The sequence below is a fragment of the Anas platyrhynchos genome, chromosome 4 (assembly GCF_047663525.1).
Source record: "Anas platyrhynchos isolate ZD024472 breed Pekin duck chromosome 4, IASCAAS_PekinDuck_T2T, whole genome shotgun sequence".
NCBI classification, from domain to species: domain Eukaryota; kingdom Metazoa; phylum Chordata; class Aves; order Anseriformes; family Anatidae; genus Anas; species Anas platyrhynchos.
In genome coordinates this window covers 15858587-15876972 of record NC_092590.1, presented here as the reverse complement: position 1 = coordinate 15876972, position 18386 = coordinate 15858587, and the positions used below count along the sequence as shown (strand labels likewise).

Below are 18386 nucleotides of genomic sequence, written 5' to 3'. Positions count from 1 at the left end.
TTTTTTGTTAAATGATCTAGAAGTGCAATGACATAGCTGGGTGCAGCTCAGATATGGGACTCAACAAAAACTCCAGTGATTCTAATTCCTCTCTTCAGCTGCAGCCTATAACAGGAAGAAACATCTGTCCCCATCATTTCCAGAATATGGGGAGTACACTGTTTTCACAGAATCACAGAATCATTAAGTTTGGACAAGACCTCCAAGATCTTCTGGTCCAACCATCCCCCTACTTCCAATATCACCCACTAAACCATGTTCCTAAGCACCGTGTCCAACCTTTCCTTAAACACCCCCAGAGATGGTGACTCCACCACTCCCTGGGCAACCCATCCCAGTGCCTGACTGCTCTTTCTGAGAAGAAATGTCTCCTCTTTTCCAACCTAAACCTCCTCTGGCACAACTTGAGGCCATTCCTTCTAGTCTTATCACTGGTTAACTGTGAGAAGAGACTGATCCCCAGCTCCCCACAGCTTCCTTTAAGGTAGCTGGAGAGAGCAAAGAGGTCTCCCCCTGAGCCTCCTCTTCTCCAGACCAAACACCCCCAGCTCCCTCAGCTGCTCTTCACAGGCCTTGTGCTCCAGGCCCTTCACCAGCTTCGTAGCCCTGCTCTGGACACGCTCCAGGGCCTCGATGTCCTTCTGGTAGTGAGGGGCCCAAAGCTGAACACAGTGCTCAAGGTGTGGCCTCACCAGAGCAGAGCACAGGGGGACGATCACCTCCCTGCTCCTGCTGGCTGCACCATTCCTGACACAAGCCAGGATGCCACTGGCCTTCTTGGCCACCTGGGCACACAGGTGATGGAGCGACTTTCGCCAGCTGCTTATAGACTCCTCATCCATCTCCTCATCCTGGTTTGGTGGTCTATAACAGACCCCAAGCAGCATCTCTGCCCTGTTTTCCAACCCCATAATCCTTATCCACAGGGACTTTACCATATCATTCCCAACCCCAAGCTCAGAGTATCCAAGGGGAATACAGCTTCTAATGAACTGATGCTCCCTGAGCCTTTCAGGAGGGGAGACAGAGAGTTACTAGATTTTCATGAGAAGAGTGACAAAACACAGCTGTTTCCACTGCCTCAGCTTCTATTTTTTTCTTCTTAACATGACAATTGCATGCAGATACTCATATACCTGTCATAAACCCTAATTCCCACTTCATAATCCCTTGGTGGGCAGGACAAGAGGCAATTTGGTTAGTAGGTGGGCCTTCATTGCAGTGGAGTGAAAGAAGGTCAAATCATATCAAAAAAGCTTTAGGAATAAGAAGGATGTGGTCCATAGAATGTTGGGAAACGCTATCAAAGGCAGAGAAGCATTTCCAGCTGGGAAGACCTAGTTCCTTCTGTTTCTGGAAAGCAAGATGAATACAAGAGTTTTCTTTAACATCTTGTGCTCCTCCCTAAAGATCCAGTTAGATGATACATGACCTGATGAACCTTTTATAGAAACTAATATGGCAACACTTATGTGAAGAAATGCTGTTTTGGGTTGATGATAATTTCACAAATTGTCAGACAACGTTAGATGGGAAGAAGAACTGTGGAAATCAGACTTCCAGTCCATTACGTTTTCTGTTAAATATATCTGTGCTTAGTGCTCCCAGTTGGCTTTTCTCCCTCAAGGCAGGAATTCTATTTCAAAAAGAAAAAAAATCCAGACAGTCTGGGGAGGAGGCAGGGGAGAAGGCAGGAGAGAAAACAAAACAAAACAAAACAAACAAACAAACAAAAAACACCACCACAACAAGTTTTGACAAACTTATTTTCTGATACTCAGTTTATTCTGATCCCTAGCATCCAGCCCCTCACTGGGAATTGCAGTTTGATTAATGATACCATGACTGTCCTGAACCAAGAAAAAGTAGACATAAAGCTAAGCATAAAGAGCTGTTGGACACCCCAGCCCAGGCCACAGAACAGATACCATGCCCAAAGAGCTAATGGTGCTTTACCCAAGCACATGTACAAGTCATATCAGTGAGAGCCCTTTAGAAGAGAGGACTTCTAGCCCATTTTTCCTTTTTCTCCTCTCCACTCACTAGCTTTGGGTTATGTTAAAGCCACAAGTTATTTCTCAAAGGGGAAAATAAGTTCCTTTTCTATCCTCCCTGCAAGCTATCTTTAACTGGTCACTCCTCAGATCAGTATTCAAAGGGGTATTGCCACATCATCTACCCTCACTACTCTGCTCCCAAATTACTCTCATGAGATGCCTACTTTGACCACCTGGACTTCTTACATAATTAGATATTCTGATGTAGCTGAAGCCACTGATGCCATATGGGGATTTTAATCCTCATTCCTTTGTGTGTTTTGATATGTGTTTCCATCTGTATTGTTAAACTAAAATAGCATAGAAAATGAGAATACGTTAAGGGGATCTTCTTAAATATAGCCTGAAGTCTCATGCGAAGACCTCACTATAGAAATAAAACATTTTTGTTATTTTACTGTATATTTTAGGAGAGAATAATATCTCAATTCTGGGCCTGTAATCACTTGCCTTTGAGATGTTTAGAAGTCTTGCTCCCTGCCACAACATAATTATACAGCATATAATAATTATTCTACAGTCAATTAAGTACACTAAATGTGCATATTTAAGAAACCTGATTTAAACATCATCCCTACCATGTTGCATAGAACACTTGTAATTCCTCCATCTAAACCACAGATCAATGAGCACTAATGAAGCTCAATGTTTCAGCCACCTTCTAAAGCAGTATTTGAAAGTTCCCTTTCAAGAACCTGCCTCAAAGCTTGTTCTAACTTGTGTATTGCTAAAATCAAAACTATAGAGATGCACCATAAAACTTACGGCTTCAATTCCAAGAATAAGATTTCTTGTGGCAAAGCAATACATTTTTAAATCACATATCCCATAAGTCAATGAAAACTTTCATTTTTGTAGCAGACCATATTCACAGGATGCACAGATACTCTGTTTTTGTCAATGGCTGAACAATGGTTTATGAAAAGCTCTTATTAAGAAAGATAATAGTCATGTAGAAGTGATCTGGTGTTGGGGGGGTTGTTTTCCAAATGTTATAATATTAGAAGAATGACTAATATTACAGTGTACATAAAATTCTTTCATCTTTTCTGGGGCACAAGTTCTTTTAAGTCTACAGATTAACTAATAGGCATGTAAGAAGGAGAAATACATTGATGCAAGATGGAAAATTAGTTAGCTGCTTTTCCACCCACCATTTTACTACACTACTGAGATAGAAGACATCTGATATGGCCGCTAGACTAGGTAAGGGATGCCACTGACTTCAAACAGAAGCAGAGCGAGAATGAACCAATACAGTGAAATAATAATTCTTTCAGTGAGAGCTGAGGTGCTACCTGAAACAAGTTCTGTATCTTGAATGTTTCTTCCAAGTATATTTAAAGAAAAAAAAAAAAAAAAAAACTTTTCTTGATTTTTTTTAAAACTCCACCTGCATCTTAATTGTTTATTATTTAGTATGTTTTACCCTTATCATCTACTTACAGTAGGCAAACACAAAAGTGAATAACACAACCCAAAATGCCATCAACTATCTGGGGCTTTTACATTAAGTCAACCAAATATTCTGTTAGTAGCACCTCTCTACTTAACAAAACTGTATTATGGGGGACAAGAAAAAATTGTAGTACTACAAGGTTCCTATCCTGTTCTGTGATCAGTCCGATTAAATCTCCTGAAAACCTCTGCCACTTCAGACATTTCTAAAAATAGGGATATCATTCTGACAAGGATGTCAATGCTAAATGACAAGAGTTATCTCTCTTGATTTCACTGAGCTGATCCCAGCTCACATACCCAAACCTGGTAACTTTTAGGTTACCTGAAATGTTCTCCCACTTTTTAACTTTTCAACTTTTTAAAAGGACATTTTGACAAAATGTCCTTTAATTTGTTCTTTTAAAAACAAAACAAACAAGCAAACAAAACAGACTTCAGACATACTCCTGAAGCAACCTGGATTGTCCCTGTTCTTTATCAGGAGCTAGCAGCCCAGTAGAGTGAGTGTGATAAATTAGATGTGGGGTGAAGGAAAACAATGAATGAGTGCAGACTCTGTCAAGGTTTTTCTGGTAGAGAATGTTAACAAAGTATTTGGAGTTTTGTGATAACTCTGTCAGATGGTCCTTTACTGGGAAAAATCTTCCCACCCAACGCTATACCAATGTTGCTGTGAAGTCACAATTTAGAAGTAGTGGCACTTATAAAATGCAAAGTGCAGGTAGTTTTCTTCTCTGGTGCCCAAATACAGGATTGAAACAAAAATTTCTCTGTTCTGACTGTCATAAATACAGTCACTATACCTAAGTGAGAGCAAGATATATAGGGCTTGCACAGCAATTCAGGCTGTTTTGTAGGAGCACAAATTCAATGAGTTATCTTTCAGGCTGTACAAACAGACATTTCTTAAGCTATTTATTTATGTATGAGGGAAATGAGATGAACAGCCACCTCACTGGACTTAAAACACATTAATTACTTGCATTTTTAACAATATAATTTAATTTTAGTATTAAGCTAGGATTTCAATCCAGCTGCTCAAAGGAGACATCTCCCTAAACTGAGTGAAAAAGGTGAGGGGGGACAACCCTGTTTCATGATTCAGATGTCAAATAATTTCTTCACTCTTTCAAATTTAGGCAAAAGATTAACATGATCTCTCATGGGTTGCTGAGGGCTCTCCATTAATTCCAGAGGCCAAAGCATTTTTGCTTTGAGTGAATATGCTATTTCTGCTCTGCAGCATTAATTTTTCTACTCAAATGCAATGAAATTCCTTTAGCTAACCTTGAAATAAAACCAGATTGATTAATTCTGTCTTGAAATGAAATACACTTCTGTATTGAAATCAACACCCTGCTGTGTGAGGGGTGGCAGAGAAGGGGTGTTGAAAAGGGGCTTTATCTTAAAAATTTAATGTTGTTTCCCTTGCATAAGGGAAAACAAAACAAAACAAAGCAAGCAAACAAACATAAAGTACTTGCCTGTGTAAGCGTAGTTTTGGATGTCTTATGAATTCCAGTTGATACAACAATTATCTCTCTGAAAGTTGTTCTGGGAGTATCCTTGCAACTCTGAATTTATGATATTCCTTACCAAAGGCTTAAACCTGGGAAACAAATCAGAATAGTCTATATGTTAGCTGTTTAAACGTAATTTTTAAAGCATAGGGGCTTGGTGTCAGTGTACATTTTGTCTAGCTACTGTATTTTTTCCAGCTGCTAAACTGCATCAGTGATCCTTCTTTACATGACATTCTGAAAGAAACTCCATTAAGGAAAGACTTTGTATGTAAACACCACTATTCCAAATCTGAATAGGTGATATTCATCTAGAAACTCACTAGATATAAAAGAGAACAAAAGAACAGGACACATGATTTGAGCTTGTATTCAAAATGCAAGTGCTCTAATAGAAGAACAAAATCAAAATAAAACTGGGGGAGTCTTTGGCAATTACAGTTACACGCACACAAGTAAAAGTAAAAGATAAAGAAGTTTGCAGAATCAAGACTTGGGAACTAGTAAATGCTAGAAATATGAGTATATGTGAATTATGTTCTGCTCCCAAACAAGTATGATTTTAATGAAGCAATTACAGACTATTTCTTTTCCCACAAGACACCTGCCTCCTCCAGAGCACAGGAGGGATGGTGTCTGTGGATGAATCAGGCTTGTGGAGTGAAGGAGACTGTTTGTGGATTTGCCTCCTCTCATTTGAGCGAAGCCTTGCCAAGAAAATTCTGGCATATCTGTACTTTTTAAAAATTGCTCCACCAGATGGTTATTATTCAGCTTACGGGGGAGGCACTAGGGGAGTTGTTTAGGAAACCAGAACTTTTGTGTGTGGATGTCATCAAATTAATAAGGATTGTTTCTCTCAAAAAAGAACTTGGTCTCATCTGGTGCAACGTACGGGCCTCTGGCATACAAGACTGGAAATAGTAGTGTGATGCCAGTATAAGCTGCTTTCCAGGCTGGCCTTTCCTCTTGCTATGGTACCTTTCATTGGCTATATTCCTTCGGTAAGGTGGGATGCCCACAGAGATACCTGGTAAGGAGTGAGGATGTAGGACATAAAAACATAAAAACTGTACTGAGGGGCCACTTAGTAATCCATATCCGAGGGTCTTCACTGGGAACTCCCATGGGCAGAGCAATATATTCACAGTGCCTGCTGGTAGGCAGTGTCCATGGGGTCTGTTGTGGTTGGTGTAGAGAGACGGAGACTCTGGTGAGGTCAGTTCAGACCAAGTTCACACCTTAACTACCCTGAACTGCCCTCCATGGAACCTCCTTTCCCTACACTGACAGCAGAATGGTGCAGAGGATGAGAGGCTCACTAGGTGTGCCAAGGGTTATTCACACAGAATAGTACTGACCTAGCATTTCTGCCTACCACTCACTGTGCTTCTAGACAAAAGAGGAAATGGAGATATTTCTAAAGTTGCTTGGACAATAGGAGAGCTCAAGCGTATATCTAGAGTCAGACCAGAGGTCAAACCATTCCACCTGAGCCCAATGTGCAATAAGAAAGTGCAAGCGTGCTACCCTTCACGTGGGGAAAATGGCCAGGAATTGGTGTCTCCACATGTAGGTTTTCATAGCAAAGCTGTCTGATGATAAAGTCCCCAGTGTCAGGGTTTGTTCCTTCTACTTATTTATTCATGTGTTTTTTGGTTTTTTTTTGTTTGTTTGTTTGTTTGTTTTTATTATTTATTTATTTTGAGTCCACACTAAGACTTTTATTTTAACATCCTCCTTTACTCAGAAATATGTATATATATATATATATATATATATATATTTAATGGAGGAGAGAAAGAAGGGGTGAAATATTTAAAAGTGTCTACTTAGCTGGGTTTGAAAAGCCCAAACATCTGTGTGAGCATGGGAGAATCTGTGGCTGTTCACTTGCTCTGAGTGCTGTTCAGACATGTTTTCATCAGTCAGTTTTCATTTATAACTTCAAATGTAACACGTTCTGTCAGTAGTCTTTGATATAGAAAATGTGCTTCTCTAAGACTGAAATAAGAATATTAATTAAAAGATTAAATAATTTCAGTAAAAATGGTCAGTGATATCTTGGGATTTTTTTTAATGGCTTCTGGATGGGTGCTGAATCTTATCCCTATACTCATGCAACAAGGCCATGCAATATTTCTGCATCTCTGTACACAAAAAGTAGTGACCAAGGATTCATAAAAATACACTGCCATGTGCTTACATCTTTATTCATTTACTCAGGTAGTCACATCAGAGCCCTGTCTTAGTTTAACTCAGTTAAAAGAAGCTAGTAGGTGTTGAAAGTCTTTGCAAGTTTGACAGATTTGTTTTCAGACAGGCTTTGTCTGTCTAGTTTAGATAAAATATTTTGAATCATACTGTGTCCTTCTCTAGGCCCACTTCTCAACCATGGAAGCTAGGAGATTATCTCGTCAGATTTATTTCTAAAAACATTTTTTACAGGAGCTTGGGCAGAGCCTATTGTGTAGGACTTGGTGTCAGTAGGGTCTCCAATAATTGTAATGATTATTATTAAAGATAATTAATTTCTGTAGGTAAGGACTTATTATACAGTCCTTAGAAGTTGCTCCCAGTTGTAAGCACCCACTCATCACTGTCCCGAATCTGCTGGCACTGATATTAAGAGAACTATGAACTCCCCTGGAGTTCAGATAGAAAACACAGGCCAAGACTAAGTGCTTCTGAATATCCCAGCCTTACAATCCTTCTATTTGAATGGATGCATTCTCTTTGAAAATGGAAAACTGAACGGGAATTTTAAAGACAAAATGTTTATGTCATTAAATATGTTGCACATCTACCTAACATCTTCCAGCCCAAAGAGTAGAAATACACTCAGCCTATATATGGAGTGCCTTGATACCCTGATAACAGTGAATATATCATCAAATCGTTCTGTTTGTCAGCAAATGGGTAGGCAACTCTGGTACACACCAGTTGCCGGGTTGCTGAACAGTTGCTATGAATGAGCCTTAAGGCAAGAACATCAAGATAAAACACTGTTCTCAGATATTATCTCATGGGAAGCTTAATATCCATGCAAAGAGGCATGGATGTGACTTCTTGAACTCCTATCTGGAAAATCCCCAACCACTGCCTACCTGCTTTTGCTGAATAAAGGCATAAATTCACCCTGTGAGGATGCATAGCCATGGACTGTAGAGGCTGGTAGGCATTCAACCCCAGATGTGGAAGGGCATGAAGCTTCCTGTCTGAACAGCTGAAAAATACTGAAATTTTATGTGTGGAAGTATGGAGAACTGCTATCATTGTGCTCTCATAACCTCTTATACTACAGTAGAAGAGTACAGCAACAAACATGGTATAGACGGGCAAAGCAGATATGAATGAAACTACACATCAGGGGTGTAACAACCATAGTATTGATTGTATAAAAACATGATACTTCCACATTTTATGCCACAGGCATTGCCCTACTTTCATTTTACAGTGCACTTCATAGGCTCCTGAACTCAAGCAACACCTAGAAGAAAAAATAAAAGCTGACAAAGCAAGAGTTATCTGCCAGAGGAAAGGGAGAAAGGACTGCCAGTGGATAGCTGCAGGTATCTGTCTGCAGCTGGAGAAGACGCAGGAGGCAAAGATCAAGAAAAGGGAGAGATTCACATAATAAGATCTGTAACAGTAGAAGGTCAATGAAAACTGACCTAAAATGTGAAAAAGAGCAGTAGATTGGTGAGGGGAAAAATAGCTGCCACTTGGAGACTTCCAGAGTGAGTTTTAAATATTGCTGAGACTATATTGCTCAGAAGCTAACTGAATTGTCTGGGCATAAAATTTCATTTAGCACACTGCATTAAAGTGCTGCAGCTGTCTGCAAGGGTGGCAAAGTTTTTTATGCAGTCTTATGCATTACACCCATCACTGTGATATCTGGCAAGTTCGTGCATAACGCGATCTGACATGTATCTCACAGGTTATTCCTCCTTCCAGCGGGGCAATTGTATGTGTATTATTAATGGATAAATTTTATATCCTGTTGGATTTTATTTCTTTTGTACTTTTCTTATTAGATCAGGAGCAAACTTAGAACTTGCTAGGAAGTAATGTGTTTCCTCTACAAAAATCTTAATTGAAAGCAATTTATTTTCACTTTGTTTTCACTGACAATTACATTTGAAATGTGAGCTTTTTACCATAAAACTGATTTTGATTAAAAATATTGGTGCAAGTTTTCACTTCTCTGAAATGATATTTTTCATAGGAAAAGTAAATTTTTGACACAATTCTTTAACCACATTAAATAATAATGCATTTCTCACTATGATAGAGATCTACCATAGCACTCGTCACCCTGGAAGGGCTCAGATTTAGCAAACAGGCGTTACTATGAAGCAGCTTAGGAAACATTTTAGCAGCACAAAAGGCAGTGGATGAGGTTAAATTGGGAATATAATCTTTCAAGTGATGTAAAACAGGATATTTAAATATAGGCATATTACTTAAGTTGGAAACTTAACCTTGCCAAAAACTTGTTTCTTGACTGAATGTGAATTCTAACTTTGCATTGTTTAACATACCAAAACCCTTCTCCTGTATCTGAGTGGTTGGCAAGTAGGTGTGAAGATAAGCATTAATATAACTGTTTCCCCTACATTTATGGGTGTCCAAAATGTTGGCAATTTATGCCTTTAAAAGTGTATTGGAAGTGTATTGGTGTAAAATACCAATGAAATGCCCTTGAGAAAGACAGAATTATTTGGGGGGGGGGAGGGGGGGAAGTTTACCTGTTTTAATCTGCATTGTAAATTCACGATAAAGCACTGATGGATTTATTTATTTATTTTTATAAATGAGAAAACCTGTCAAAAAATTTAGAGTTGTGAAGTTTTAAGAGGCCTGTTAATTCAGTGCTCAGCTTATCTGTAGCTTCTGTGTGCAGCTGCAGAGCAGTATTGTGTCAAATTTATTAAAATGAGGCACTGATTTAGTAAAAGGGACTCTGCAGGAACTGATGAAAGCAATCTCTCAAAAAAAGAAAAAAAAAAAAAAAAAGAGGGAAATATGCTTCTCCAGAGCTCTTAAAAGGGACACTTTGACAATGCACCAAGCAAATTGGAAACTCAAATGAAAACACACAAAGTCTGTATCATGTAGCTATCCGTGATAAGGTAGCTATGAGATGCCATAACTTGGTACTCTTCTTTTTCAGAATAGATTGTCATGTGTTCAACCTTAAGACCAAGTTTAGGTCTTGCTGATTTCACTGGAAGTTAAATCCACACCTAAATTAGAAGCACATCCGAGAAATACAAAAGACTTTGTGAGATGCAGCAGACATGTTTGGAATAATTGCCTGAGGTGACTTGGAAATTAAACTGATATTCACATTTTAAAGAAAAAGTACAGCATTGAAGAAGCTTCCAGGATGGAGTCCAGGGGAACTTGGTGTGCTGCCTCTAAGAGGAGCAGTACAGAGTGTGGAGTGGATCAAATGGATGAATACAATGGATTAAAATCACAAACTAGATATTCTCAGGCATTTGCATTCAGAAGCTCTACCATTTATTTTTTTTTTCAACCTCTGTTTGAATGCTGGTGTGAGTGGGATGAGCTGTTTCTGCTCCAGAGATGGATGCAATGGCACGATGGCACATTAAACCAGATGAACAGCGTGAAAGTCTGCTTGAACATATCGGGATCTGAGCGTCAAAATCAATATAATAGAAAAGTTACCTTTTTAAAGAACATCTACAGCCTGCCCTGGTCACCTCCTTCTGAGGACACAATGGAAAGCTGCTGCCCAAACAGGCAGTCTGGTAACTTCTCTTTCTGAAGTTCAAAGGAAGGTAGAGCTGCCCCTGGCTTCCTGCCTTCAGATACAAGCAGATTCTTCCTCCTCCCTCTGCAAGCCCCTATGCACAGCTTTCTTCACATGAAGGCTGAAAGCTCCTTAAATTTTTCACCTAACTTCATGTAGTCACAAATGTTTTTTTTTAGTATAAATAACTCAACCCTTTTAAAATCCTGTTAAAGTTTTTTTTTTTTTTTCTCAACTATTTTTTGTGGTATTGAATTCTATGGGCTGATAATGTTCTACTTTAAGCAGCTTTCCCTTCTGTTCATTTCACATTTTCTGCCTGCCAATTTCATCAATTTTTCTCTTGTACCTGGTGTAATGGAGCTGGGACTAGCTGCGGAGCAATACCAAATATTTTTCACCTAAACCATACGTTATCTTTGGTGGGCCTACTTAAAGTCGTGCTTTCTAAATTGAATAGTCTTGGTCATTTTAATCTCTGTCAGTATTTCATCTCTCCTCCACTCTGTTTTCCCCTGTCCACCTACTGCTTGTGTTATACTTCAGCTGCCACTGCGTGTTACAGTATTAAGGAAAAAATGTATCACCAAATTACAAAATCCTAATCCTGCTCCAATATTTTCTTTAGTGATCCTTGCCAATTTTTTTTTTTTTTTTTTTTTGCACAATCATTTCCTTTTTTGGTTGTTGTGGATTTGTTTATATTTTCATCAACACGTCAGCATACTAATGACAAATGTTAGATCCTATTCCTGAAATACTCTGGAAAATTTAGATCCCAACATTGTGTGAATAGTACTTGGGATCTTTCTCCCACTTTATATCACTTCACATTTATCTAGTTTAAATTGTAGCTGCCACCTAACTGCATTACTGATAGGTTTGTTCCGTCCTCTTAGAGCTCAAATATCACCTATCCAAGTTGCTATCATTTTGTTGATTCTAAATTAACAGTACTTTCCTACTCCCTAGAGACAGAGCGAAGCTAAAGACATAATGGGTTTAGTTTCAGAGCCCAGACAGAGTGTTGGAAGATTGTTTGGCCTATAATTTGTCTCACGCAAAACACACAAAATATATGTAACCCTTACCTTACCACACAAGATACCTTTTGCCATCAGAGTATCTAGGCAAGAATATGTGTCTAGAATTTTTTATGATCCTTTTATTATTATTGTTATTATTTTTGCTAGTAGACCGGTGACAGGACAGTTCTTGGGGCTCCATTTGCAAGACAACTCAGGACCCACTTGGTTTAATTTTGGATTTGTGTTTTCTTTCACACTTGGTTATCAAAGCTTTTCATGACAATTCTTCAAAGCTGTAAAGGAATGTGTTTGGGTTAGAGGTCCAGAGAATGATGGCTAGTGAGATCTAAAATGTGGTCTAGCAGTATATCCTGCTCTACTGCTGTAATTGGGTCAAGCTCATATCTTTTAACTATGCATTTCTTTCAGACTTTGAATTCAATAGAGCTTGAATCTAATGCATTGGCTGGTAGGCACATATGAATCAAAACCGAATGTAATGGCCAAAGAAGAAAAGTAGTGTAAAACTGTCTGTCTCAGTGTTTTTCAGTGTCTGTTACCATAGTATCTAAACAATTATGGCATATCAACACCTGCAGCTGCTGCTGGCTTTAAGAATACTTCCAGATTCTGTGATTAAAAAAAAGGGAGGGGGATTTTAGATTAACAAACATGCAAGACTTCCTTCTTAACACCCACCCACAATTTTTCTTTTTTTTTTTTTTTTCTTTTCCCCTAGTGTTCAGCAGATTTTTACACAAACCTGATAGGATATTGTAGCCAACAAAATGAGAAGAACCAAAAAGTGTAGACAGTTTTCATTCTGGCATCCGGCACTCCTGCATGGACTGCAAACATATCCTCACCAGGTTGCTCAAAGTGCTGACTGAAAGTAACCTAATAAAATATAGCACTTGTTTTAATTGCTTGAGGCACTCATTAGTATCATATTCACTGTTAATGAACTAAAGTGCTGTGTTATAGTAGCAGTTTGATCACTGATAATGAGATAAACTGGCAAAGTTTCTTAGTGGTTGGCAGTTTGATTGCCTTTCATTTTTCAGTACCATGTAAGATCTCTGTTGAACTGATAAGAATACCGGGATAGTAAACAATGATAGCTCATCAACTACTGCCATGCTTTCTTTTTAGTTAGCTGCAGGCGTATGAAAGTAATGCACTGCTTTTCTGTATGTTGTGCTTTAGCCTCAGCAGGCAGCTCCGTACCACACAGCCACTCACTCACCCTCCCCAGGTGGGATGGGGGAGAGAATAGGAAAAGTAAAACTGCGAGAAATTGTGGGTTGAGATAAAGACAGGTTAGTAGGTAAAGAAAAGGCTGTGCATGCAAGCAAAAGAAAATAAGGTATTTATTCACTACTTCCTATCAGCAGGCAGTCGTTCAACCACTTCCAGGAAAGCAGGGCTCATCACATGTAATGGTTTCTTAGGAAGACAAATGCCATCACTCTGAACACCCCTCCTTTTTTCCTTCTTTACACCAGTCTTTACTGATGAGCATTGTGTCATATGGTATGGAATATCGCTTTGATCAGTCTGGGTCACTTGTCCTGGCTGTGTTCGCTCCCAGCTTCTGGTGACCCTCAGCCTCCTCACTGGCAGGGCAGCACAAGAGGCAGAAAACTCCATGGCTCTGTGTAAGCACTGCTTTGAAACAGTTAGAAATGATGGTGTGTTATCACCACTATTTTAATTAAAAATCAAAACCACAACATCATACAAGACTCTATGAAGAGAATTAACTCTTTCCCAGACAAAACCATGACACTATGAAACATCAGATGCTGTACTGAACTTATATGGTGAGGTTTTGGTGGCAGGGGGCTGCAGGGGTGGCCTCTGTGAGGAGTCCCAAATCTGCCCCATGTTAGATAAGTGCCAGTTCCAGATGGCTCCAGAAGGATCTGCCACTGCCCAAAGATGAGCTAATGAGCAAAGATTGTTACACCTCTGTGACAGCATATTTAAGAAAGAAAAATCTGCTGTGCAAGAGCAGCTGGGAGAGAGGAGTAAGGAACAGAGAGAAACATCCCTGCAGACCCCAAAGTCAGTGAAGAATGAATGGGAAGAGAGACTTGGGACCCATGGGGAACCGTGGTGGAGCTGCATCCCACAGGATCCCATGCTGAAACACAGGAAGAGATTTAAGAAGAAGGAGTGGCTGATGACATAGTGTTCTGAACTTACAGCAACCCCATTCCCCTGTGCCACTTGGGTGGAAGAGGTAGAAGAGGGTGGATGGGGGAGGATGTTTTTAGTTTTTTTAGTTTCCTCACTGATCTAGTCTGTTAGCAATAGGCAATAAATTATATTAATCTCCTTACGCTGAGTCCGTTTTACCCATGACGGTAATTGTTGAATGATCTCCCTGTCCTTACCTCAACCCAGGAGCCCTTTTTCATCATATTTTCTCCCCCTGTTCTGCTGAGGAGGGAGAGTGAGAGAGTGGTGTAGTGTTTACGTTCATCATTTAGAAACCACTACAGATGTGGAATAGGACAATATATTTTTTTCTACTTTAGAAATTATTGGTAATTTGTAAACATACAGATGAGATTGACAGGGGTTGCTTTGACTTGGTACCTTCAGAGCATCTCAAATTTTTAAAGGAATTGTGATAGTTGATTATAAACTCATGAAAAGAGACAGTGACCTGCAGAGACGGATTAAGTTCTTGAGGTTTTCAGTTCCTATATGACTGCCTTCATTCTCATCTCAGCTTCTATTGAAAGAACAGTCTTTTTTTTTTTTGTCTTTTTCAGAAGAAAAATCTTTACAAATGTAGTTTAACATATTAGATACTGTCTGAATCTACAGAGGGCCAGAAATTATGGCCAAAAAGGGCCAGTGGACAATGAGTCAAACTGTGCAGACAAGATAGTAGGGCAGAGCTAGAGAACAGTGTATGCTGTAGCATTTTGTAGGCATCCCACACCAAAGATCCAACTTCCTTTCCCCAGCCATTCTGCCTGGCCTCGGGGACCTGGGATTCCTGAAGGCTGGTCTTGCTGGTGAAGACTGAGGCAAAGAAGGCATTCAGTACCTTGGCCTTTCACTGTTCTGGGTATCCAGGTTTCCTGTTTCCTTCAGGAGAGGGACCACATTTTCCCTAATCTTCCTTTTGTCATTGAGGTACTTATAGAAGTCTTTCTTGTTGCCCTTAATGTTCTTGGCCGGATTAATTTCTATCTGGGCTTTAGCTTTCCTAACTTGATCCCTGGCTGCTCAGACAATTTCCTTGCATTCCTCCCAGGTAACCTGTCATTGCTTACACATCCCGTAACGTAAGGTACTTCAGCAAATATAACAAATATATAAAAAGAAGATACATGAGTGAAGACAAGCAACCAGTAAACACCAGAATGAGTGAAGAACTGAAGAAAAATAGACATACTCAAAGATCTGATAGAAAATATTTCTCACAAAACAGTGATTTCATGTTTGCCTTTTCAGTTCTTATCCTCGAGGGAAACCTGTAAAACTGAAACCTTCAAAATAAGTCCCTGGGAACTAAAATTCATAATGCTATTGGATGCCAGAAATCACAGATTGGCTAGAGATATACTAGTTTTATGGTAAATCATGCCTTCTTTTGCACACGCCCAGTAATTCCTACAGGTTCAATTGATGATAAATTGCCCATCTTTTTCACACAGGAGAATGCTATCTTATCTCTTCTGTCACAGGTGTCATTCCTCTGTTCCAGGGGTACCTGCTGCCTTTCCTCGCAGATGATATGACTGGCAAATTCAAAGTGATTGTTCTCAGCTTGTATTTAACTCCAAAGATCTCTGCTTCTCTTTCAAGCCTGAAGAAGGACTTACATGCTTGAAAGCTTGTCTGTTTTGCTTCTATCAGTGCTTAAAACAAAAACCAAACAACTAAACCAAGCCAAACCAACAACAAAAACCAACCAACCAAATTTCCCTATCCTTCAAATCTTGCCTACATGTAGTTCAGGAAACACACCTACATTTTTAGACAGAGTCATTTATGTAAGTTAAATGTTATAGTAAAAGACTGGGTATTTTTGTTCTGCTTGGATACACACTGAAAAATGAAATAAAATCTCTTTTATCCTTTGAAGTAATGACATCCAATATCATATCTTACCACAGGAGTTAAAACAGTGCAAAGATAAATAGAAAGCTGATGTTTATAGAAATACTATTCTGCAAAAGGCTAAAGGAGATAAAATTCTCTGATAATTGCCTCCTGCTGTCTTACACATATTTCATAAGGCACATTGGGCCATATTTGAATGATGTAATTTACCATACGCAAATCTTTTAACTGCTCAGATGTGTGCAAAAAGCATTGTGTAAACACCACACAAAGATAATCAGTCCAACCATTCATATCTCTTAAAAACATTAACAGTTTTCATTCATCAGGAAATACATTCCTTCCCCTTGTAAACATCTTTGAACACAAAAACAGTTTGTTAAATTAGACAAAGCCTATGCTTTTAAATAGAATTAATATATTTAAATATATATGTATATTGTTTTGTTTTATTTTTCCCTAGTGATTGTACTTATTTATTTGGTTTTGATCCAATCTACTCTTTTTTTTTTTCCCTGATTGCTTAAAACTCCATTATGATTGATTGATGCTCCATTATGATATGCTTGACTCTGTTCTAATTATTTGTGCACAGTATGCTTTGATTTTCAGTGAATTCAGTTGATTCTCAGTGAATTCAGACAGATACATGCACAATTGTCTGAAGCACTTGCGGATACATCGTTAAGTCTATCTACCAGTTACTATCTACATGGGGGATATTGATGTTGGCTTTGGTAGCAGCACTCATTCTGGGCTTCAAGGTTCAGGGCCTGGCAAGGAGGTAAGTGCCAAGCCTCTGGGGAGCAGGGAAAGCATGAATATTGAGCCTTTGTAGTGGCAAGGCCCTGCCTTGTGCATTTGTAAAAATGCGCAGGGAAGTTCAGAATGGAAAGAAAGCACTGTCTGCAGAGGGTGGCGGATGCCATCTGTGCCATCTTTAGCCACATTCCCTGCACAGTTCAGCTCTGCCAGAGACTTTTCCAAAGAAGGCAAGTGCTTTTCCTGCCCCCTTCTCCCTCTGCAGAAGTATTTGTTTGAAAGATTTGTTGGTACTTACAGAACAGGCCAGCATATAATGCTGTCTAAAGTCATCTATTTTCTACATTTCAAATCACAGTAGGATAAACTTAGGGGGGAGTGAATATAACACTGAACCCCAGCAGTTGCAGCTTAAATCACTTGTACACACCACGGTCGATTCTTTCTTAATGTAGCTGCACTTGCTGTGAGAGAATTAGGTTAAATTTGCAACAGAGTATGCTGCCTTACATTTACAGGTCTCGCAGCCTTGGGCATAGGAGAATTGGAATTTAAATACTTTTATAAAAACAACCTAAATATAAGTGCTTGCCCATTTTCTCCTTCCCACCTCCTGCACAAACTGCTTTACTGAGAGAAAAAAATAGCACTGATTCAAACAGAAATAAGTTGTGTTAGTTGGCACATCCAAATCCACAACATCAAAAAAGATGAGCAACATAGAAATCCTCCTGCCCTTAAATATGGTGAAACTTCAAACATCCCTGAACTGTGCACTGCACCAGCTGATGGCTGGGATGAATCAGAGTAACCATATGGCAGGGAAAGAGCTGCAATTATGAAGCAGGAGGCTTAATTTGCTAAGCTTAAGAAGGGATGTCAAATAGCCACTAAAATAAATAAGGGGTAAATAAATAAATAACGGAAACCGCCTGAATTCAAGTGAGAAAGAATGTTTTGGGATGAATACATACCCAGGAATATAATACAAACACACCCAGTGCTTTTCTAATGCTGTGCTCTTCTGCTCTTTTGAGCAGCCGGTCGAACACATTGGGTATATAAATATCCTGCTCTGTGAAGCATTCTGTATCTTGTGCTTGTCATTACAGCAAAAAGAACATGTGCTGGTTTGTTGTGATAGGGTCAGCTTGCATACAGTGGTAAATCAAGTGGATTTTGTGTCCCATTTGGGATTTTTGCACATAGGGAAGTATCAACAATCTTATTTCATGAAGACGCTAGAGTACGTTATTACCATGACTCTTAATTTACATACAGCCTTTGTTGTTTAAGATGACAGTGTCCTTTCCAGGGTACTGCTGCAGCAATATCTGGGATACTCTCTGGCCAGCTAGGTAGTAAAAACACCAGGGAAAGTCTTTGACTTTTTTTTTTTCCCCAAAGAAGACACAGCTTGTAAGAGTAAGCAGGAAGAAGAAACTGATATAGCTCTTTATATGGTCTAAAGCTGCTTGATTTAAGTCCCGTCTATTCAGCATCCATTTAAAGAAATAGTAGAAAGACGGATAGTAGAATAGACAGAAAGAGTCTAGATGTACCTCTTCTTTGCATTTCCACCAAGTCCTTTTGATACACCTTGTATACAACACTGAATCACATCTAAGCAGCCGAAAGGGATGGTACAGATTCTTTCTATTTCCACTACCAGGGAACATGCTTC

The 18386-nt window shown here is 39.2% G+C and overlaps 1 long non-coding RNA gene across 1 annotated transcript in view; it reads right to left on the bottom strand.

Annotated features, from left to right (window-relative positions):
- The window catches only part of LOC140002418 (uncharacterized), a 200588-nt gene that overhangs the window by 33512 nt on the left and 148690 nt on the right, over positions 1-18386 (bottom strand). The window contains exon 4 of the long non-coding RNA XR_011808888.1: positions 5003-5127. This is a non-coding gene — a long non-coding RNA (uncharacterized lncRNA). The remainder of the gene's footprint in view (positions 1-5002; positions 5128-18386) is intronic.